At 34.1% G+C, this 24,809-nt stretch overlaps 1 long non-coding RNA gene across 2 annotated transcripts; it reads left to right on the forward strand.

Moving 5' to 3' along the window:
* Positions 1-1,362: 1,362 nt before the first annotated feature.
* On the forward strand, positions 1,363-23,752 carry LOC128157900 (uncharacterized). 2 transcript variants are annotated; one of them, XR_008239879.1, is made up of 3 exons: positions 1,378-4,618; positions 5,029-6,274; positions 23,530-23,752. It is a non-coding gene; the product is annotated as an uncharacterized LOC128157900 (long non-coding RNA). The 2 variants fall into 2 exon arrangements; XR_008239878.1 differs by lacking the exon at positions 23,530-23,752 and having other exon boundaries at positions 1,363-4,618; positions 5,029-7,327.
* The last annotated feature ends 1,057 nt before the right edge of the window (positions 23,753-24,809 follow it).

A 24,809-nucleotide genomic window follows, 5' to 3' on the forward strand; every position in this document is an offset into this window, starting at 1 on the left:
AACGCAGTGGCGGGGGAACCAGTCTAAGCTACGCGCGCGCTCATTGGTCGATTAAATGCCAGCCGCCAATTTTCATATTCGATTCCGCCATGTTGTCTACCATCACAGATGACGGTGAAATGAATTGAAAAGGGAATTATCTGATTCTGTACGGTACTACCGGTTGATAAGGTTAAAAACTACGTTGTCAATGGGGTATTCGTCTATGGAGTGTTTTAGTGTGAAAAATCCACGGCTGAACAGAGGAAGAATCTGAATGAATGAATCGAGTGTCGACACCCCCTGCATCTTCTGTATGAGCACTCATTAAGTAAGTTGAGCATTAACTTGTTAAAATATATTCTTTGAATCACTTGAATGGCAGTTAAACGTGTTTGTAATTAGAATGTTGTCTTAGCATCTACCTTTAAAACGGGGTTAAACAATTTACAACTGACCATCGGGCAAATACCGGTGTCTCGAATGTTAAACACTCGTTATTTTTTTCTTTGACATTTTACTTGACAATAATTTTTGAACAAATAATTCTAACTACATTTTTTTATTATTAACACTGATTAACGATTTTATGACACGAAGAAAAGAGCTCATGTTTTTCTTGTGTAGAATCTGATAATATTAATAGTTGCAGTATTATATAATGATTTTCTTAAAAACTGCTTGAATTATGAAAACTTTTAACAATTTCACTGATATTAAATTTATTTATCTTTCCAATAGGCTTGCCCTGAGTTGCACAGACCTGAAGAAAACCATGAAAAGCTCGCTGATTTTATGAATGATGCAACAAAAAAAGTGGAGACGTAATTTAAGTAATGGAGAAGTTATACATGCTGAAGTCTGGTTGTGTCAATTTGGATATTATTGTGATGTTCTGGTAGTCAGCTGTTTGTGTGGTTGTTTATGTGTGAAATCAGAGAGCATGTGAGACACGAGACTGTCAAAGAAAGGACATTTGGAATGTTGGAGACGAATGCCTCGATCGATTGTAATGCAGCCAGTGTTTGTGCAGCACTTATGAACTACTTTGTATGGTTAAATTGAACTTTGCCTACTGTGAACTGTGATTTTTTTTCCAAGTCCGTCTGTGTGCTACACTGCTTTGTGTGATCAAACTGCAATACAAGTTTCAACATGCCAGCATTTATTATTGGTAAACTTTCTAAAGATTTATGTAAATGTAATGTTAAACAATGTATGAAATTGTATTTTTAAAATGACTGATGATTTTAATTTCAATTTTTGTTCATTGTCTTTGAAGTGAGCAACTGTTGCACATGAGCCTCATGAGTCTCATAAGCCTCATGAGCCTCATGTGAGCAAAACTCTTGATGAGCAGATCTATTCCTCACGTGAGCAAAAAATGCTCGTGTGCAGAATTTTTCTCACGTGAGCATTTTACCTAATTTGCATGTTAAATTGCACATAAGACTATCATGAGCAACTCACGTGAGGAAATCTTGTTAGTCCTCACGTGAGCTGCTCATGAGCAAATTGTGAGAATGTTTTGGTATGGGCTTCTTTCATTCTTACATGTGTACAGTAGCAATTTATAAATCATTTCTTGATTGGTATTTTTCTCTAGATGCACATTAAGAATTTTTTGCTTTGTAAGTTTTAAGATAAACAAAATGTAATATATATTCAGAGCAATTGTAATGTCGCCTAAACAAAGCAAGTTCATCATTAGGCTAGGATTACCCACATGAGTCAAACATTACATATGTCAGAATAAGATGAAATACTTTATTATTTCCATTTCTATAATTCAGGGTGTCTCCAAAAAGGTATAACCTATACCATTTGATGAGCAATAACACAAAGAGCAAGCTTTTAAGAATAAATATGGTTTAGAGATGGGGATCTCAAAAGTTATCAAAATATATCATTATTTCCTATTTCAGAGGAGGTGGGTTTGGTTTAAAGACAACACCTGGGGGTCATATACTTTACACCATTTGATGCAACATAATGACTTTAAAAACAAGAATATACCAGTACAGTCTTCACGACAAAATTTTTTCAGCACATGCCCTTCGGGCATGTAAACCCATCATTTTAACCCAGCCCATTCAAATTTTTACATGCCCAACCCGTAATTGTTATATTTACCGGTACATGTACGTCTTGTAATTTAGCAAACATATATACAGTAGGTTTAACTAAACACTTCAATGATTACGATTGACGCTTATTTGACAAGTCGTAACTTTGGTACGATGGAAGAAATGGCAAGTAAACATATTGTACATTGACAGAAAATTTACACATGCCCTCCGGGCATGTAATTTGGCAATTTTTACATGCCCGCCTGCAAATTTACCAGGCCACAGGCATCAGACTCCCGGGTTCAGATAAAAGACTGTTTTGTAAAAATATTGGGGAGGATACCCTCTTCCCCCCCCCCCCCCCCCAAAATTAACTTCCCTGTTTGATAACACAATGTATAAAGTTTACTACCAATCTGTCATGGTAATAAAATCTATGGAATTAAAAAAAAAAAGCTAGTGTATGCATATTTATTTGCATTTTTTTTAAACCAAAGTTGTCTTTTCAAAGTATCTCGCTCTAAACTTTACGACATTGTGTAATTTACTTAAACCGCGTTCCTGGACACCCCGTTTTGGAAAATAAATTCTTTTGATCAAAACTGAAATCGCCTCAATTTTTTCCATTTTATATACAGGTAACTCTCGATGGCTCGAACTTCGAACGCTCGAAGTTCTTGATCGCTTGAAGTGAGTCTAGGGTCCTGATTTTTTCCCTATATAACTAAGCAAATTTACTCTTGATTTCTCAAGTCCTGATCTCTCGAAACCCTTGATCACTCAAAGTCAAACTGCAGTCCCGTTGTTCAAAATCTATAGCTTCTTACTCTTGATACCTCGAAGTCGCCGTGTATCTCCAAGCGTTATACCTAATTAACACCTACTTGGTCATTTAAATGGCTCCAGGCATTAGACGCGGGACCCTTTATTCAGGCGACACTTGTCCTGCAAGGTGATAATTGTTTGATGATTGGCCATATCGATACCTAATCTATAATCAACACCAACCGTTTTACGATAATTTTGAGACGCAATGAAAATGTGAAATTAATTGAGACGAAACGATAATAATGAGTCATGGTCAAATTTTAGATTTATCAAACTGTAAAAAGTGTAAAAAGTCATTTAAGAATGATTATTGCTGAACAACTTCTTACAGGACCCGTACGATGGAAACAATGAGTGATACTCAGTTATCACATTTATGACATGTCGATCATCTCACAGTACAGTAGTACTGAGCAATCTGGTATTAATATGATGCATAAAATAAATATTTAATATGAATCTATTCAATAGTTGTTTGTATTTAGTTTTAAAAACATCCCGTTCTGTATATATTAGTGAAAAGAAAACGTTCATTCAGCACGTGCGTAAGGTTAGCACTAAATAAATGGCTTGATTATAACATCCGGTAAGACTAACTTTAAAAACTGTCAATCAACCCGTAAAATTCCGAACTCTTGAAAACTCGAACTCTTGAAACCTTGAACTTTTTCCTCGGTCCCATGGACTTCAAGCTATTGAGAGTTACCTGTATTAACTTTTTTGTATTAACCAAAGATGTCCCACCCAAGGTATGAATATCTACCCGCGATGCATAATGAACCCATCCTACACTTTTCCCCCCTACCCGGTACCAAACATTCTAACAAATGCTCATGAGCAGCTCATGAGAAGCACATGAGAATCTAGTAAGAAATGTATGCAAATTAGGTAGGATTTCATTTTGCTCATGTGCAGATTGTTAGTCTTTGTTAGGGAGGAAAATACTAACCAAAATGCACATGTGCAAAAATTTGCTCACCTGATTGCTCATGAGCAAAATTCTATTCGAATTGCTCACGTAAGCAACAGGCTATACAGATACATTGACGGTAGATTTTTTTTCTAAGTTCAACTTTCTCACGTGAGCAAGAGGTTAGGAAATTGGACTTCGTCAGTATAGGCAGTATCAAAGTTAAATCTAAATGATAAAAAAATTACGTCCTTTTTCCTCACGTAAGCAATTGCAAAATTCTGTTAACAAGTACATTTTGACACCCCCACCCCAATTTTTTTTTCGTGAACACCAAACTGTCGGGTTTTTTTTTTTTGGTAACGTTATATTCCTTTTTTCCTAAATTCAATTATCACTCAACTTACTATTTAGATATGAGAATCTGACAAAACCGCTTGATATTGTGATTTTTCGTAAGCTGTTTGTTTCTACTTTTACTTTTGTTTTAATGTAAAGTTACCCGCTAGTCTGGTCTCACTCCCGCCCAAAACGATGTGGCGGGGGAACCAGTCTATGCTACGCGCGCGCTCATTGGTCGATTAAATGCCAGCCGCCAATTTTCATATTCGATTCCCCCATGTTGTCTATATATCACAGATGACGGTGAAATGAATTAAAAAGGGAATTATCTGAATCTGTACGGTACTACCGGTTGATAAGGTTAAAAACTACGTGGGGTATTCATCAATGGAGTGTTTTAGTGTGAAAAATCCACGGCTGAACAGAGGAAGAATCTGAATGAATGAATCGAGTGTCGACACCCCCTGCATCTTCTGTATGAGCACTTCAAGTAAGTTGAGCATTAACTTGTTAAAATATATTCTTTGAATCACTTGAATGGCAGTTAAACATGTTTGTAATTAGGATGTTGTCTTAGCATCTACCTTTAAAACAGGGTTGAACAATTTACAACTGACCATCGGGCAAATACTGATGTATTGAATGTAAAACACACGTTATTTATTTTTTCTTTGACATTTTACTTGACAATAATTTTTGAACAAATAATTCTAACTATACATATTTTTTATCATTAACACTGATTAATGTTTTTATGACACAAAGAAAAGAGTTCATGTTCTTCTTGTGTAGAATCTAATAATATTAATAGTTGCAGTATTATATAATATTAAAAACTGCTTGAAATATGAAAACTTTTAACAATTTTACTGATATCAAATTTATTTATCTTCCCAATAGGCCTGCCCTGAGTTGTACAGACCTGAAGAAAACCATGAAAAGCTCACTGATTTTATGAATGATGCAACAAAAAAAGTGAAGACGTTATTTAAGTAATGGAGAAGTATACATGCTGAAGTCTGGTTATGTCAATTTGGATATTATTGTGATGTTCTGGTAGTCAGCTGTTTGTGTGGTTGTTTATGTGTGAAATCAGAGAGCATGTGAGACACGAGACTGTAAAAAAAAGGACATTTGGAATGTTGGAGACGAATGCCTCGATCGATTGTAATGCAGCCAGTGCTCATGCAGCACTTATGAACTACTTTGTATCGTTAAATTGAACTTTGCCTACTGTGAACTGTGATTTTTTTTCCAAGTCCGTCTGTGCGATTTGTGTGATCAAACTGCAATACAAGTTTCAACATGCCAGCATTTATTATTGGTAAACTTTCTAAAATGTAATGTTAAACAATGTATGAAATTGTATTTTTAATATGACTGATGTAAATATATATTGATGATTTTAATTTCAATTTTTGTCCATTGTCTTTGAAGTGAGCAACTGTTGCACATGAGCCTCATGAGTCTCATAAGCCTCATGAGCCTCATGTGAGCAAAACTCTTGGTAAGCAGATCTATTCCTCATGTGAGCAAAAAAAAGCTCGTGTGCAGAATTTTTCTCACGTGAGCATTTTACCTAATTTGCATGTTAAATTGCACATAAGACTATCATGAGCAACTCACGTGAGAAAATCTTGTTAGTCCTCACATGAGCTGCTCATGAGCAAATTGTGAGAATGTTTTGGTATGGGTAGCATTCTCGCGCCTTTGGCGCTCAAATCGAACCTACGACTCAAATTTTCCCCTTTAAATATGAAAAGGGTAGTAAAATAAAATAGCTAGATAAATCCCTGGTTCCTTAAAAATATATTTACTGTTTACGTAATCATTTGATATTATTTCATTCCAAGCATATATTTTGATGCAAATTACCCCTGACTTTGATCCGCCAAAGCGTGTCCACCACCTTACTCTCATTTTTGCTATTTTGGGCTTGTTTATCAAAAATGAAAGTAGGTTTTTTATTAATTTCACAATAATTACTAACAAGTGAAAATCAAAATATGCCTTACGGACATCATCTAACATGTGTTGAAATACCAAAGGTGTAAGCAAGTACTCTGGTGCAAGCATTTTGTAGTTTATTTGCAAAATGCCTTAATTTATAAGTATAGATAAGGGGTGTTATACCACAGATCTAAAGGTAGGGATAATTAATACATAACTTTCACTGCTTTAAACATTCAATACCACCTCTAGGGTTGCAAATAACATTTTCAAACCCAGGAGCCATGCGGGCTCCCATCTTTTTTTTTAATTTATACAAGCCCACAATAATTTTTAGGGGCCCACTGATATTCACAACGAAGTTAGTTTAAAATATCAAATAAAAATTGTTAAGTGCCATTATTAATTTGAATGAGATCCAATTTATTAAAATTAATTCTTTTTATGTAATTTCATTGATGAAATGTTATGTTATTGTGTTAGCCAAATGACAAATAAAATCGGTCTCTGTATTTCTGTATATTTTGGAGGTATCTGTCCAACCCTTTGACCCATTTACAACTGTTTTATTGCCTGATGCCCTTTTACATAACTGATTAAAAAGTTATTTGCGGTGACGGAAATGGCCGAGTAGTTACGACTGGCAATATCATGATATTTCACATAAAAGATTAACCGAGTCCGATGCATGATTAATTAAGGTGTCTGCATTTATATTCACAATTGATGAAAATGTTATATGGGATAATGTAATAACAACAGCCAGCAAGAGTTTTCAAGTAAAAGGGATGTTCAACATGCAGTGCATGTGTGTAACCCTGATTTAAAAATAGATCAGCATCCCACCATAATTGAACGGTGGAAAAGGGGGAGGGGGTCATCGTTCTAACATGGCACGTCTTTTAACCCCAAGGAACCCCAAGGAAACCCCAAGGATACCCCAAGGATACCCCAATGACAGAAATGAATAACTATTGATACCCAAGGGGGTCTCATTAGAGTGAAAGGGTTACCCCTTATCCTTGGTACCCCAATTATACCCCAAGGAACCCCAAAGATAACCTAATAATACAGATTTATAACTCCTGATACACCATAGAACTCCAAGGAACCTCAAGGATACCCTAATAATACAAATTTTAAACTCTTGGTACCCCTGGGGACTCACTGGTATTCCAGACACACCTCTAAGAACCCCAGGGAACCCCAGGGATATCCCAAGGAACTCCAAGAATACCCTAATAATACAGAATCATAAATCTTGATACTCCATAGAACCCCAAGGATACCCTAATAATACAAATTTAAAACTCTTATTAACCCTGGGGACTCATTTGTATTCAAGATACACTTCTAAGAATCCCAGGGAACGCCAGGGATATCCCAAGGAACTCCAAGAATACCCTAATAATACAGAATCATAAATCTTGATACTCCATAGAACCCCAAGGATACCGTAATACGTTGTAATACAAATTTAAAACTCTTGATAACCCTGGGGACTCATTGGTTTTCCAGATACACTTCTAAGAATCCCAGGGAACCCCAGGGATATCCCAAGGAACTCCAAGAATACCCTAATAATACAGATTCATAACTCTTGATACACCACAGAACCCCAAGGATACCTCAAGGAACTTAAAGGATAACTTAATAATACAAATTTAAATTCTTGATACCCGTAGGGACTCATTGGTATCTCAGACAAAACCCACGGATACCCCAAGGAACTCTAGGCCAGCATTTTTTTATTTTTAGGTTTACAAACCCGCCGCTCGGTTTTCTGAGTTTTTAGAAAAAAAATAAAATTACAAAAAAGATCTTTTTTTTCTCCCCGACAGCAAATTTTTTCTAGTAGGAAAAGTGTATCGTCATTGTTATCACAGAGGCATAAAATCTGCTCTTTTTGTGTCATGATAGCCTAAAAATTTCTTACGCATCTTTTTCTCGTGCTACATTCTTCAGAGAAGCTTCTACAAACACTCTGCTGTAAGTTTCATACTTTGAAGTTTTACCGACAGTGTTGACCAGTGGCTAGACGAGATAGTCACACCTCACTGAACATGGCTTCGATAGTTACCTGTGCAGCTGTTTTCAAGTACATCAATGTAAAATGATTCCCTTTCTTTTTGTGTTGAATTGGCATATGTATTCATTGGCTTTTTAAAAATTTATTTTACAGAGAGAGAGAGAGAGAGAGAGAGAGAGAGAGAGAGAGAGATGTATTAGAGATATTCTGCAGTAACTATTCTCATGAACACATTTTAAAGTGACCTGCCTAAAAAAATCATATTATTGTTTGTGCATTTTCCGTTATTTTCAATTAAAATTTACCATTACATAATTAATTGCATAGTTGTACTTTGTACATGGAAATTCAACAGGATAAAATACATGCACACATATAGTTGCAGTGATTTTATAGAGTCTGTTCACATTCACAATGTTATGTTTGAGTTTTCTCACATATAAACACCCAAACCAATTTCTGTAAAAAAAATGTGAGAGATCAATGAAGTTGAATATTTTTTAACTGCAGAAAACATGAAAGTAATAAATATTTTGTATATTAATACTTAAATACTAGTATAATACAGGAGAAAACATTATTACTTTATGTACCGTATTTTTCGGGGCATATGGTGATGTGGGGCATAGGCCGAATTGCTAATTTTTAGACAAAATTCAAGAAAAATCCTTAGACTAGCCTAATTGGGGGATAAGCCGATTTTCAATCGATGATTACTATAGTGAAAGTATGACCGCTGATTAAGAAAGTCACTGTATTAAGTATATACTTTCAGAATATCGATGTAGAAAGTCAAAAGAGTAATTAAAGTTATTAAATTTGCTTAACATATATATTTCAAGCAATTTTTAAAAATTAATCTGTGTTTTGTGGCTGTTTGGTCTCTTCCGTATTCGTCGGTGTATCGTTGTGTATCGTAATTTTACATAGTGTAAATTTAATTGCAACACCAACCTCCGTGGTTCTGTCTGGTAGAACTAAGTATAATATTTTACCAAACCTTTTATATTTTATTAATACCTTATTGCTAAATCTCATTTAATCAAGTTATACTTTGAAAGCTACTTGTAAATACGGGGTATGGCGTCCATTAGCTCAACACGTGGTTTCATATCCAAATAGATATATCCCCCATAATCGCTATGAATGAGAAAACGAAATACCAAACATAAAATATTTAATTTGTGTTCTTTCCATTAATTAATTAAATAGTGACTTGCCGTTATGCAGAGAAGTTGTAATGTTAAAAACACAGTTAATGCAATGAAGTGTAACGGTGTACACTACGTGCCCCCAGACTGTGTTTTAGTCACGGGTTTCACACCTTTGTATATACATACCACACCAGAATACCGTTATTTCATCCAACAGAAAATTAATTGTAAAAACACATAGCATTTGATTTTTTCTACACCCAAGACCAGTGATTCCTACGAACGCAGAAATGAAGAATTCACCAAAATTCCGTCATATTACATTCTACCCGGTTTCGTTTTCTTTTTTACTACGCAATAATAGTTTCCAGGGTTCATACACGAACGTGGGAAAAAATTCTTTTGATTGGGATTGTAAAGAAATACCTTGTACAGTACTGTACATTTTATTACTCACGATGTCATTACAAAATTTATCAACGGGACAACTATCGAACAATAGTTCAAACGGATGAAAAAAAACCAACCCTCATAATAAATTGCTACAACAGTACAACGGATAAAAACAGTAGATTTTATATTTTACTGTTAAATTTTTTTAACTTCGAGTCTAAGAATAGCCGATCCCGGGGGATAGGCCGGGGCTCGCTCCTCGGAGGAAAAAAATACCGGCCTATGCCCCGAAAAATACGGTACATAAAATTTAGGTTGTTTTTTTTTAATGAAATGTTGACATGTCCGACAATAGTTTGACTGGTAACTTTGAATCTTGGGCTAGTAACTTTGTGGCCAAATTTTGTAATTGCACACCCCTGACATTGCTATATGTACATGTAATATCAAAGCTGTATGTCTAATATTCTATTGTACTATTTCAGAGATATGTTACACAGATGACATACTTTTCACATGCTACACTTGATGCAGTTACACACCACTATCATGAAGTTGTCATTCATTATATTTATATTAGAATATTAAAAGATGATGTCATAAAAGTTTTTTTTTCTCCTATAGAACTTTACAATTTTGTGATTCGTAAACCTAAAAGTAAAAAAATTGTAGGTTAAAAAAATGCTGGCCCTAGGGATACTCTTATACATGTATTGGTTATATAAATTTTATAACTCTTGATATCCTATGGAACTCCAAGGATACACTATATTTCTTGATACTTTTTGGGTCTCTTTGTTATCCTAGACAAATCACAAGGTATCCCAGGGAACCCCATGGGTACCCCAAGAAACCTAAAGGATACCCTAATAGTACTCTAATAGTAATAATACAGATACCCCATTGTTATCCCTGACACACCCTATGGACACCTCAAGGAACTCTAAGGATACCCAGTAATATAACTTTTGATACCAGTAATATAACTTTTGATACCCAAATGAACCCCAAGGATACCCTAATACATGTAACACAATTTTATATCTCTGGATACACCCTCGGGGCTTTTTGATATCCCAGACACCAATAGGTATTCCACGGAACCCCATGGATACCCCAAGGAACTTAAAGGATACCCTTATAATACAGATTCATAAAACTTGATACCCATAGAACCCAATGGAACCCCAAGGATATAGCCTAATAATTCAAATTAAAAATTCTTGATACTCATTGGTATCCCAGACACGCCTCTAAAAACCTCTATAAACCCTAGGGAACCCCACAGAAATCCCAAGGAACTCCAATAGATACCCTAATCATACAGATTTATAACTCTTGATACACCATACAACCCCAAGGATACCCTAATATGTAATACTTTAAAACACATTTGGTCTAGCCGAAAAAAATTTGTCTATAAATTTGTTTCGGACTTGTGATATTGCATCACATTCTAAAATATAATGAAATTCATCGGCTATATGTTTTTTGTAACAGAGAGGACAAAATCTTTCATTTAATGGGATACCTTCCCATCTTTCCACTTCAACTGGTAGATGGTGATTTGAAGTACGAACTATATATGATATGAGTTAAATTTGGCCCCCATTATTCGCAATTTTTTAAAGTGTTTCAGGTACAATAAAATGTTATGTTATATTTTAGAAGAGTTGATGTAAAATTTATTTTTCACCTATTTATTTGATTTTTTTGCACTCACTGGCAGAAAATGATGTCAGAAGTGACGCTATTTCTATATTTCAGTCAAAAATTTACATTTTTCTTATCTTTTTATGAATGGGAAATATAGAGGGCATGCTTGAACAGGGAAAATTTTTTTGTCACTTATTAGCCTTGGCTAGATACATCTCTGATTAAAATATTTTGTTTGTTCAAGCATGCTCTCTGTTTTTTCTGAAAGAAAAACTGCTTGAAAACAAGCTGTTTTATGCTAAAAATGCAAAAATGGCAGGAAAAGGTTGTCTTTACGATGTCTTATTTCTAAATTCTGGGCAGTTGAATCAAAATGAACATTATGTAAAAACATCACATATATATCTGTACAAAGAAAAATGATGATGTTCATTTTAGGGGGCCATTTTAGGCCCATATCATATATATAGTCCTTTTTTCTGAATTTCAGGGGTAAAATATTGAAATAGTTCCATCAGTCTGAAAATGTAGTCCTAAATGTACATGTCGTTGAGCATTTAATTCTTTTATATCATAACCACTATAGCCAAATTGTATGATGTACGTGTTAATTCCTCTGCATTTCTTATAAAATTAACATTTATAGTTTTTTTTCATTATCAAAATCAACAGCCCAAAACTTGAACCATATAATGTTTATTTTTTCAAGGTTCTTAATAAGGCCTAAAAAAAAAATAGTTTTTTCGTAAATTTCCGTTTTTATCCGTTTTTTGTTAAAATTTCGTTTTTATCCGATTTAAAAATTTATTGTGTCCTCCAAATTTAAGTCGTAAAAACGCTTATAGAACTTATTGAGATGTCATCAGTGTTGTGTAGATGTTTGTTATTTACAAATGGCAGCACATGCCAGTTGAGCTCGAGAAATGTTCCCACCAGCCGGGGAAAAAGTTCATCACATCATTTAAATAATGACAACAAATACTTGTTTTTTTTTATCTTACCCAGTTTAATAGATAAATGGTTTAATATGCGCAATTGAACAGATGGAGAGGGAAAAAAAAAAGATTAAAAAAAAAAAAAAAGCCGACCGACCGACCCTAATTTTTTTCAGCCTGAAAGCGGAAACAAACCTATTTTTTTTTTAGGCCTAAGGGACATAGAAGGGGTAGTAATGTCATAGTTTTCCTTCTCCTCAAAAGAATGAATATTGAGTAATTTTACATGAAATAAAAATTAGCTTGTACGATCAATCATAGAACAAACCCTTTTTAATTATCAAAATTTACTTCTATTACAAGTATCTAATTAATTTTTTTAACTTTATTTTAAACATAATCTCAAAAAACTGCCTGTTATTTTTTTTTTATTAAAAATTTGCTTAAGGTCAATAATTGAACAGACTATAATTTACCTGTAATTAATTTCCTTTGTTCTTTGAAACCCTTACCTGAGCACCATTCCCACTTAGCTAAAATCAGTCACCCATAAAAATTTCAGAATTATAGCAAAGTGGGAAGACACCCAAAATTCACAAGGGTTGTCTACCAATAAACAAGGAGATGTAGGTGTAGGTAAATATATTGCAACAGTGATGGTGAAGCCATTGTGTATACATGTAAAGGGTTATGTTGGCCCTTTAATCCCTGTCCAAGAGCTACCACCAATATACAACGGATGTCTACCTGCAATTAACAGGTATTTTGGTGCCTCTCAGGTGAACATTCTGCACGCCTAATTGGTCAATCCATTGTGTTGTACCCATGAAGGGGAGATAGCCCCACTCCACACTTCCATGATCACTTCTTGTCTTTTCTCAAAAGTACTCCAATCAGGGTAACACCCCCTATGTCAATAGTAAAACAAGTTTGGGTCTTTGTAACTGAACAATATCTTTCCCCACTTCATTTGAAAATTTCACCGAAGAAACATTGTCATATTAAGTGTTCATATGAATGGTTCACCGGAAGAATTGCAGACTTCCTTGTGGTGACATAAAATTTAGTGCCCTATTTTCATGAATTTGATATAATTTGTTACTGATTCAATATTGGCTGATCATCAGTTGGTAAGAGACAACAAATTCTGCCGATTAACCGTACTCGATTATGATTTTCAACCATTTGACAACACTAATTGTTAAATTCATCCAAAGTGAACAGATATTTTAAGTCAGGAGAAACATTATTTTTATCATACCAGTATGTATTGGGGTATCACAAGTGTTCCTTGGGTTGCCAAGATGTTTTTATGATATTCCATTGAGTAATTGGGTATTAATTAGTAATATGTTTTACAGTACAACCATTTGGGTGGTTATTAAATTCTATCAATTGGGTACCTTGCAATTGGGGTTCCTACAGGTATCCTTGGGGTACCAATAGTTGACCTTTGGACTCCAATGAGTATCCTGGGGTATCAATAGTTATCAATTTTTATAATTGGGGTATCCTTGGGGTATCAGGAGTGACCCTTTGATTTTTAATGAGACCGGCCTTGGTCATCAAATTTACTTTCCATCATTGAGGTATCTATGGGGTTCTCAAGGGTATCCTTGGGGTTCTCATTGGTATACTTGGGATTCATTTGGGTTCTTTGGGCTACTTATCACTTTAAATACATATGTATAACAGTAATATATTTACAAATTAATGTATCTGATATTTATTTTTTTGTAATTGTTTTAATGAAAAACCAACAAAATGACAATAATCCCACCCTTTGCAGTAAATGGAAATACCGGTAGCCAAGCAATGCTCTTCTGTTGATAAAACTTTGAATATCTTTCTAATTAGAGTCTTCACAGATGCAGTTAGTTGTTTCAAATTTTCCTCACTTTCTGCTATGGTACAATGGAACTCCATATCAGAAAATTGATCCCATAGGACTTTATATATGATTTTCTTTGACAGGCTTGTTAAATTTAATAAACTCCCAAAACATTACCATAATTACCATACTACGGCACGTCTTTTAACCCCAAGGAACCCCAAAGAAACCCCAAGGAACCCCAATTATAGAATTTAATAACTATCAATACCCTAGGGGGTCTCATTAGAGTGCAAGGGTCACCCCTCGTTACCCCAAGGATACCCCAAGATGCCGAAATAATACAGATTTATAACTTTTGATACACCATAGAACCCAAAGGAACCTCAAGGATACCCTAAAAATAAAAAATTCAAACTCTTGGTACCCCTGGGGACTCATTAGTATCCAAGACCCACCTCTAAGAACCCCAGGGAATCCCATGGATATCCAAGGAACTCCAAGGATACCCTAATAATACAGATTTATAACTTCTGATACACCATAGAACCCAAAGGATACTTGGGGTATCCTTGGGATACTTGGAGGGGACCTTTGGATTCCAGTGAGATCCCTTCAGTATTAATAGTTATTAATTTCTATCATTGGGGGTACCTTGGGGTGAGCCTTGGATTTGAATGAGACCCCTGGATTTTCAGTGGTTAATAATTTCTATCATTGGGGTTCCTTGGAGTTCCTTGGGGTTTCCTTGGGGTTCCTTGGGGTTAAAAGACGCACCCTACTACGTAAAAATACTACGTAAAAATATGTAAGAAAGAACATTTAATATTACAAACAATTTTAAAATTGCGGAAACACTACAATCATATCAGTAATAAATTAAATTCCCTATAGGGTCACTTCATCAATTTACTTGACTAATAAATTTAAACAACTTCTAAAAATAGTTCACTTCTTTTTTTAATAATGATATTAATGATTTCCTTTTAAATACATATTGTCTATAACGGTATAATATGTAAGTAATAATTGGTGCTGGATTATCATTATTACAAGAGAGTTAAAACAAATATATACATGTTTATATATATACAGCTCGAATGTTCACTGGAGAAACTAAATCGCCAAAGCGGGGTGTGACCCGATTTTCGTTCAGTTGGGCGATTTCCTTAATCTTGAAAAGGGGTCATAACGCGCGTGTCTTACTTAAGAACCAGTGTGCACAGCAAAAAGAACTAGCTTAACCTATAGATTCATCAAACAAACTTTTTGTCTACGTCCCATAATGCTCTCTAATGGTGCTATGTAAAAAATGGCGACATATTTTAACTCATAATTACAGTGTCTTGAGATTTAAAGACATGTTCTGATTTGCTGTTTTAAAAAAAATGAATGATATAAGTCAGGTGGTTTAATGGTATTTCATAAAATATGACAGCAAAATGGCTGCAAATTCATAAATTTAATGATTTAATTGATAAAAACTGTTTTAAGGTATTCAATGTATAATGAAGGGATATTGAACAATTTTGAATCATTTTAAACTAGTTAAATATGTATTGCTAGATAACTATGAAAGTGAAATGAACCAAATTCACATGACAGAAAACCTATAAGGAGCTGGTCATTTTGCACTTTAAATTTTTTAAAAAGAGTTATCTCCCCTTGATGAAAAAAACAAAATTTTAATTTCCTCAAAATATCTGCGGTAAATGATTCATTTTATTTCATATTTAAATAAAGAGGAAGTTTATGCATGTATTAACCAAAAGAGTTTTATGAATTTTAGTTTACTTTTTACAATATCTTAATAAAACATACATTGCCCATAGACTTCAATGCAAAATTCAAGGTGTAATTAGTTGGGCCATAATCAAAATTTTGAAAATTCCTTTGGTGGAGTATATTTATTTGATAATTAACACCTTCAAAATGATATCATGATTAAGAACATTGGGCCATTCATTTATAAGGTACAAAATGTGGTCGTTAATTTTTTAATTACATCGAATACCTTAAAGTATTTATTCTTATCTCAGTAATTAACTTAAGTCTATTAATTGTCATCAGGATAGGAAATATCTAAGCCAATTTACTCTAGTGGTGGTCATTCTACACATTTAAGGGGAGTTATTCCCCTTGAATATTTTTTCTAATAAATCACGTTATGACATCTATAGCCAAAAATATCATCCATTATCACAAAATATATTACTAATGGTACAAAATCCACTCAAAATTACACTTAAAGGAGAAATCTGAAAATACCATGTAGTCTTGAAGGTGGCACGGGACAGTTTTTTTTTATACAATTCATTGTAGCCAAGGGATGCATGTCTTCGGAACTCTAGAATTTCCTCAGTTCCCATTCAGCACAAATACACTAAAACACGATTATAACGAAGTCCCAGGGACGGGCAATATTACTTCATTAAAAGCGTAATTCGTTATCTCCGTCAAGTTTACAACATGAAATAGAGACTTGGGGAATGAAATTCACTTCGCTGTAAGCGTCAATTCATTATAAGCATGTTCGCTATAACCGTGTTTTACTGTATCTTTAATTCACTCTTTATAAGGCAAATCACCAATTTCTGAAGAAAATTACTAGTCAAAACCTGTAAAATTCTCTACATACTAGTTTTTATGAGAATTTGACCCTTTCATATTTTGCTAATTTTTCATGATTTTTCAGCTTTTCAGTCCTCCCCCAGCTAATTCTCTGCAGAGGGTTGACCATCCGTACCGCGTGCATGTTGCACTTTCACATGTTAGAAACTTACCAGTGTATAGTTTACAATGTCCCACCCATCTACTTTTTGGAATTTTTTTTAAATTCCCGTCTGTAACTTGCAATTTCACTGTGTAAAGTCAACTCTGCAGGTTTCGCATTTTACTTCTGATTCTCATGTACCTAACATATGGGGCCTACATATTGCATATCAATTTCAACAAGAGACACCCCTCTAACTAATGATAATCTTTAAAAATCATTTGATGAATTTCAGCAACACTCATTAGTACAGCAACTATCAATTTTACAAAAATATTGACGGGTACTATATCCGAAACTGTCCCTTGCTACCTTAGGTGGAAGCAAATCTATGTATTTTGTAAGATTTTTTTTTAAACTTTTATAGAAATCTAATAATTTCCCTCTCTCTCTCTGTTCTCTGTCTATTTTTCTCCCTCTGTCCGTCTGTCTGTCTCTCAAATTCTTGTTTATAGTTGATAACTAAATAACATGACAATGATGCAAGGTATGTGTAATTCTTGCTAAAGATGCAATCGCCACAACGGTAGCACCGGCAAAGCATATTAGAACCATTATTACCACTGTCGTGTATCCGCGCCGGTAGTGACGCGTTTGGATAAAGTGAAAATGGCGGCTCCGTTTGTTTCTTGATAAGTTTATGTGTTATTTAAGGCTTACATTGTTTACTTTTACATTAAAAAGATCGTCAAATCTATTTAAAAGCATATTAAATCTTCAAAGTTCTACGAAGTTTATGTTAAAATTATGTAAATAAGCAGTTTATGTCGATTAATTTTGAACAACGGAACAGGTTTGGATGACCTTGTTTTTCTAAATAGGAACGGTTTGGATACGCATCTGATACGGTTTGGATGGGTTAATAGGTTGTTATCCCTAAAAAGAACAGAGGAGACAATCGCAACTTATCGGGCCTTTCCAGCAAGCTCGGAAAACACCTCGAATGTAATAACATCACATTCCCATTAAAATAAGTATCGGCTAGACAGTCTTGTATGTCGCTTCTGTGTTATATTTTCGTGTATATCGTTTACTTTGATGAAGTATAGCTCACATCTCAACAGATCGTAAAATGTGTTGTATTTATATCGTTTTATAAAAAGGGGGTTGTCATGGACGCCTAGGTAATACATTCGAGGTGTTTTTCCGAGCTTGCCGGAAAGGCCCGAGAAGTTGCGATTGCAGAGGAGAGTGTCAGGCTCGGCACGTTTATTTAGCAGGCACACATATTATTCAGAATGCTCTGGATTTCATAATTCTGGGAAGTAGAGTTATCTCCCATGAAACATTAAAAAAATATAGTGGGGTACCTGCAAACGGCCTTACAGTACTACAATGTGAGTGCAAACAGTTCTTTTAGTTATCTCCTCGCAAAGGGGATATAGCATCGCTACTGTGCGATATACATGCCCTCACTGCAAATCATGCTTTCAATATTATGGAGATCGTCATGTGATAGACATATGAAGTCACATTGTTTAAAAAATTAACATACACGATTATAAATATTAAATATATCAGAATAACTAAAAATACACATCATACAGTCGCTTGCCATAAAAGTAGTAGATAGTTGTCTGTTAAGGTGTTTATATGATGTACATGTATTGCTTTTTAGGTTAAAAGTGAACAACTTTTTTTTACATTGTTTTATATAGTTTTATTGTGTTCCTCAAGTTTTATCACATATTTTCTTTATAATTTAAAATTAAAGAAAGTATTCCTTTGAAATGTTAGTAAAAAAAAATTCATATAACTATATAATTTATACATTTTCATTTTTTTTTTCATGTGATAACACAAACGTATCAATTTTGTATACTATATTCAGTCCAATAAATTCAAATGACGTGTAATTGAGGTGCAAGCTGGGTTTGCTTATTTGTATTCAAATATTTAATCGTACAATTGCTGTGAATTAAATTAATATAAGTAATATGGAATCATTCTTTGGATACTGTGAGGTGATAATTTCACTTCGGGCTTTATTGGATTTGACCATGCCCCGACCAAAATTATCAATTATATACTAAATATACCATTTTATCAGAAGAAATAAAAACATGCTTGTCTACAGAAATGAACTTAGTCATCCAGTTTTAGTCCACTTCGAACAGGTGGAAGTATTTTGTTTTCATGACGTTTATGAAACTGTCGGACAGGAAAGAAAAATTCACCGTCTGTATATTAAGTTCTTTTGATCTTTTGCATGCTGTGTAATTGAATGGTCAACTATCTTTTAAAAAGATGTATCTTCGATTGCACACCGATAAAATGCAAACTGCTCCATTTATGTCTAAAATATAAAAAAAATGCTATATCTTTAAATTATTCAAACCGTACCATTTGCACAATTTATATTTAAGCATCCAAACCGGAATAATTTAATTATCCAAACCGTACTTCTTTTTTGGCAGGTGCATGAAGTTATTGCTATTTTTATACATATTTATGTATTAAAAAGATATTGAAATGATTTCATTTTGTTAGTGTGGTGTTTTAAATTAATTTTGGCTGCTTCAGATTTTTAGTAGGTGTTATATTATCAACGTTATCTCGAAATAGATCTTGGTTTTTGCGTTTAAATGACACGTTAACGATTGATATTCCTATAAAGAAGTCGTTATTATTTACGATGAACAAAAATAACGCACACTTTTTTCAACTGCAAAACCTTCAGAAAAATATGAATGATTATTACGATATTTTTTTTATGGACCCAAATGGCGATTAAAGTGGAAAACAATTGTAATAAAATCCTTATTACTATTATTATCACTTGTTTTAGTCATTTCATGGGGTTGTTAGCCGTTATTAAGAAAAATAAAGACCCAAATGGCGACCCAAATGGCGATTCAAGCGGAAAACAATTATAATAAAATCCTCATAAATTAGGGAAATTTGGAAAAATAAAAGCCGAAGGTCCAAAACAATAATTAAAATTATTTGTAAAAGTAAATAATGTATGTAATTACATGTATATTCAAATAATATAAATATATATATTATATAAAAATAAAATAACTTTTTAAAACAATTTTAATTATTATTATTTTCCGCTTGAATTTGGGTCCATTTGGGTTCATTTGGGTCCATTTGGGTAAATCGACGCACCCGAGATCTCGCTACTAGGTAAACATGGTTGTCATAAGGCGAGTTTTTTAAAACGATGACATTCCATGGCGAAGGATGGCCGTTGTGAACCATTGAAAGGAAAACAAAGTTAGCAGACTTAGGGTAAACTATATGTTTAATTAATAAATCCAATTTTTTAGGCGGTTGAATGCTTTTAAAGTCGGATATAATTCCCAAAGCGAGCGACACAAAAACGGCGGCGTAAATCGGAGGTTTTTACAACGCTTGGAACTGTAGCTCTCTGGTTTGTCTATCCGAATTTTTTCAACCAGAGAGCTACAGATCTGCAGCTACCTTAATATTTACCTCGTTGTCGATAGAAAAAAGGACACAACACTCATTGTTTTTGAAGTGGATACGCCATTTTCACGTTATCCAAACATGTCACTACCGGCGCGGATACACGACAGTGATTACAAGGCCTTGGACTTTCCGTAGGACGTAGCTATCACTTCTTGCGTCAAAACATGTTAAAAATGATGCTGGATTCAAGTGAAATATGCACCGATTGCGTAGTCTTAGCTCAGAAGCCAGACAAATCGTGTTGATTTCAATGAGCTTTCACTGAGTGGGCAGCAATGAAATAGACAGGCATACGTGACATTGCTGTTTGACACAACTACCCAAGTCCAAGCTCCTGTTATAATGGTTCTATGTGCATCCATGTCACTTATAAGTGAAAATCAAATTGGCTTCAAAGAAAACTGTAGAACATCAGACCACTTGTTCTCTATAAAAACTATCATTGACCATTATAAAAGTAAAAAAGTATATGCTGCTTTCATTGACCTTAGAAAAGCATTTGACACTGTATGGAGAGAAGGTTTATTTTATAAGCTCCTTAACTCTAATATTTCTAAAAAATTATTTAATATTCTTTTTTCCATGTACAGCAACACAACCAGTAGGATAAAATTTTCTGATGGGTTAGGTAAAATATTTAACTCTGAATGTGGTGTCAAACAAGGGGATGTTCTTAGCCCTACACTTTTCAATATATTTATTGATGGTATTGTCAGTGACTTGAAACAAAATGTAAAATGTGAACCTGTACATGTAAATAATCTCAATGTAAACTGTCTGCTTTATGCTGATGATATTGTTATTTTATCAGAGAGCAAAAGTGGTTTACAAACTAGTTTAGATATTCTTTACAACTATTGTTCAAATTGGAAATTACAAGTCAATGTTGATAAATCTAAAATCATGGTTTTTAACTCAAATAGTAAACATCAAAGCATCAATTTCACTTTCAATGGAAATACTATGCAAGTTGTATCAAAATACTGTTATTTGGGTATTGTATTGAAAAGTAATGGGAAGTTTAATTTAGCAACATCTGTGCTTGTTGAAAAGGCCAGAAAAGCATATTTTAAAATGAAAAAAATAATTGGTATTGATAATCCATGTAAGCTCTTAGAAAAACTTTTTGATTCTATTGTACTTCCTGTACTTCTTTATTGTTGTGAAATATGGGGAGTGGATCTCTCATTGAAAGATATTTCAGTTATCGAAAAATTTCATGTAAAATTTCTTAAAGATATACTTGGATTACATTGCAAAGCATCTAATGCTGGTTGTTTGGCAGAATTAAACAGGTTACCACTTTGGTCTAAAATCTCATTCTCAAGCATTAAATATTGGAATCACTTGATAACATCTAATTCTTTGGCATTTAAATTATATCAGGGAACGATCAATTCCAATTCCTGGACTAAGAAAATTTATGGCATCCTAGACAATTTGGGATTCTCAAACATTAGTAATTATAAAAGCACAATCCAACACTTTTTACCAAACATAAAGCAAAGAATCATTGACCAATGTATCCAAGAGCAATCATCAAAAATTTTTAGTTCAGAGAAACTTTCATTTTTTCAAAAATTATATATGAATAATTTAATTATGGTTGTAACGCGGCATTTGATTGGATAGAAAAATTTAGTTAAATTTGTATAACCTGGTTTGCACGTCACAAGACACGTCACAATGCACCAACGTACTAATTCACTTGACATTACGTTTGAATTTTGAACAGATTTATATCATTTTTAAAAGTAAAACGGACTCAATTTGTACAGCGAATTCCAGAAAATTAAATTATAAGGAATGAACTCAATATCTACCCAAGTTATACTCGTATAACCTGGGTTGGAGCAATTTACGCTTTTTTATAATCCGCTTCGCGGATTATAAAGCGTAAATTGCCCCAACCCAGGTTATACGAGTATAACTTGGGTAGACATTGAGTTCATTTCTTAAGAAAAAGAAGTCCTTATGTTGATATACTCAGGAAAAGATCTGAGAGATCCTCTATTAGTAGAATAAGATTAAGTGCACATAAACTTGCAATAGAAAGTGGTAGATATAATGCCACAATTAGGAATGAAAGATATTGTAATGCTTGTAAAACTGGTGCAATTGAAGATGAAACTCATTTTCTTTTTCAATGTAAAGCCTATTCTCATCTAAGGAACAATTATTTTAGTAATTTTTATAATATAAGTAACATAAATATTGCCAATAACTTGGACAAAGAAAGATACATTTTACATGTATGTTTAAATAGTGAAATACATACTATTTTAAATATTACTGTTAAATTCATTAATGACTGCTTTGAACACAGATGTCAATTAGTCTAAGGAAATGTTAAACTGATCTATATAGATCAGTAAAAATATATATACTGTACATGCAACTATTGTAAACATACAATGATGTTCTTATATATTCATTGGGCCTTTGCCAATTATTGTAATTGTGTCTGTGCCAATAAAATATTTGTTATTTGTTATTTGTTATTTATGAATGCAAAACAGGGTTTTATAACTTATTTCAATTCTTTTATAGGTTATAATTAATTACAGAGCAATAATAACACGAGGAAAATATCTTAATACAGTGAGATGTTTCGCTCTAATAGAGGTGCGAAACATCGAGGTGCGAGTCATCTTCGCGCGAAACAGAATAGGTTCTTAAAATGCTTACCTATATTGGTCAACATCATAATGATAATCCAATTAGAGCACAATAATATGGATCCTTTTTGCTTTTCATCACAAAAGAAACGTTTATGCATGTTAATTAATCCTTTTCTGCATATGGAAAACACCGGAAAGTACATTACTAGCACGTGCAAGTTAACTGGGTAAAACAAATACCCGCTAAATACCACCTGCAGGGTGTTGCTAAAATGCGGAACGGAAAACGGAACGGAACGGATAACATTTTAAAGTTAAAATCACAATTTCTTTAATTCATTAAACATGATAAATTGGTTTTCTAAGAATCTCGGCGGGGGAGGGGTGTTGTGATGGATTTTAGCTTCTCATTTAGATACGATAGGATGGAGATACGCTTGATTAGATGACATCAAACAAAAAATGACAATGAATATTAAAGTGAAAGAAAAAAATAATTACAAAATTAAGAAAAATATGTGAACGCATGTATAATTGATATACAAGTCGTATGAACCATCATTACTGATAACGGTGTTTCTGTGCCTGATCTCTAAAATTTTAATTTTTATTTGTTTACAGAGGACAGCAAACTTGGTTTTCACCAAGCCATGGATAACATCAAAGACAAATTTGCTAAAATTCTTCATTATCGTCTCATCACCAGGAAGATCAGAACCAGTCAGTATAAAAAGTGCAGAATTTCGCAATTACAATGTCAGTTTTTCTTTACTTAAACAGTTTTTTCTTACTAATAGTATACGTTAGGCACGTAGCATCGTGGGAGAGGGGGGTGGGGTAGGAGGGGGGGGGGCTGACCCACCCACGCTTTTGCGCTGCAAAGAGTTTTTTTTTAGATTTACATACAAAAAAATGAAATAACATGGAGTTGCCCCCCCCCCCACACACACACACTTTTATTGGACCACGTAATAAAATGAATTGAAAATGAGGAAATGAACAGTGAAATTGAAGTGAAGTGAACGGTATAACACCCCCCCCCCCCTCCCCCCGGATTAGGATTTTCGGGATTTTGGATTTTTGAAATAACCCTCTTTTTTCTTGATCAAGATTTTTTGGATGAGTCTGCCCCCTTCCAAAAACGATACTACGTGCCTGTACGTCAAGCTGATTTTTCATAATTTTTGAAAAAAGAACCAGTCAGTATAAAAAGTGCAGAATTTCGCAATTACAATGTCAGCTTTTCCTTACTTATACAGTTTTCCTTACTTATAGTACACGTCAGGCATGAAGCATCGGGGGACGGGCCAGGGGGCTGCCCCAACTACGTTTTTGCGGTGCAAATTTTTATTAGATTTACATACAAAAATTTCAAATAACATGTAGTTGCCCCCCCCCCCCACTTTTATGGGACCACGTAAGAAATGAATTGAAAATGAGGGGAAATGAACAGTGAAATTGAAGTGAAGTGAACAGTATACCCCCCACCCCAACCCCACCCCCTCGGATTTTGGATTTTTAAAATAACCCTTTTTTGTTTTGGTCAAGATTTTTTGGATGAGTCTACCCCCTTCCAAAAGCGATACTACGTGCCTGTACGTTAAGTATACCTATGACTCAAACATCTCAATATTTCCATCTTTTTCAAGGTAAATATAGGAACAATTATCTTTGCTGCAAGAAAAAGTGGGGGGGGGGGGGGTGAACCCTCTCTGATGCTATGTGCCTAATGCTTAGGTCTAACTAAAAGGGGGGGGGGTTAAGGGCTGGGCTAAGGGGCTAAGGGGGGCTACCAATTTTTTTTTTCGCAAATCATGAAATTCTTAATCCGTAAGGGGGGGGGGGGGGATGGGGCTTGTATACCTATGACTCCAACTTCTCAATATTTCCATCTTTTCAAG

Source organism: Crassostrea angulata, chromosome 8 (genome assembly GCF_025612915.1).
Source record: "Crassostrea angulata isolate pt1a10 chromosome 8, ASM2561291v2, whole genome shotgun sequence".
Taxonomy (NCBI): Eukaryota; Metazoa; Mollusca; class Bivalvia; order Ostreida; family Ostreidae; genus Magallana; species Magallana angulata.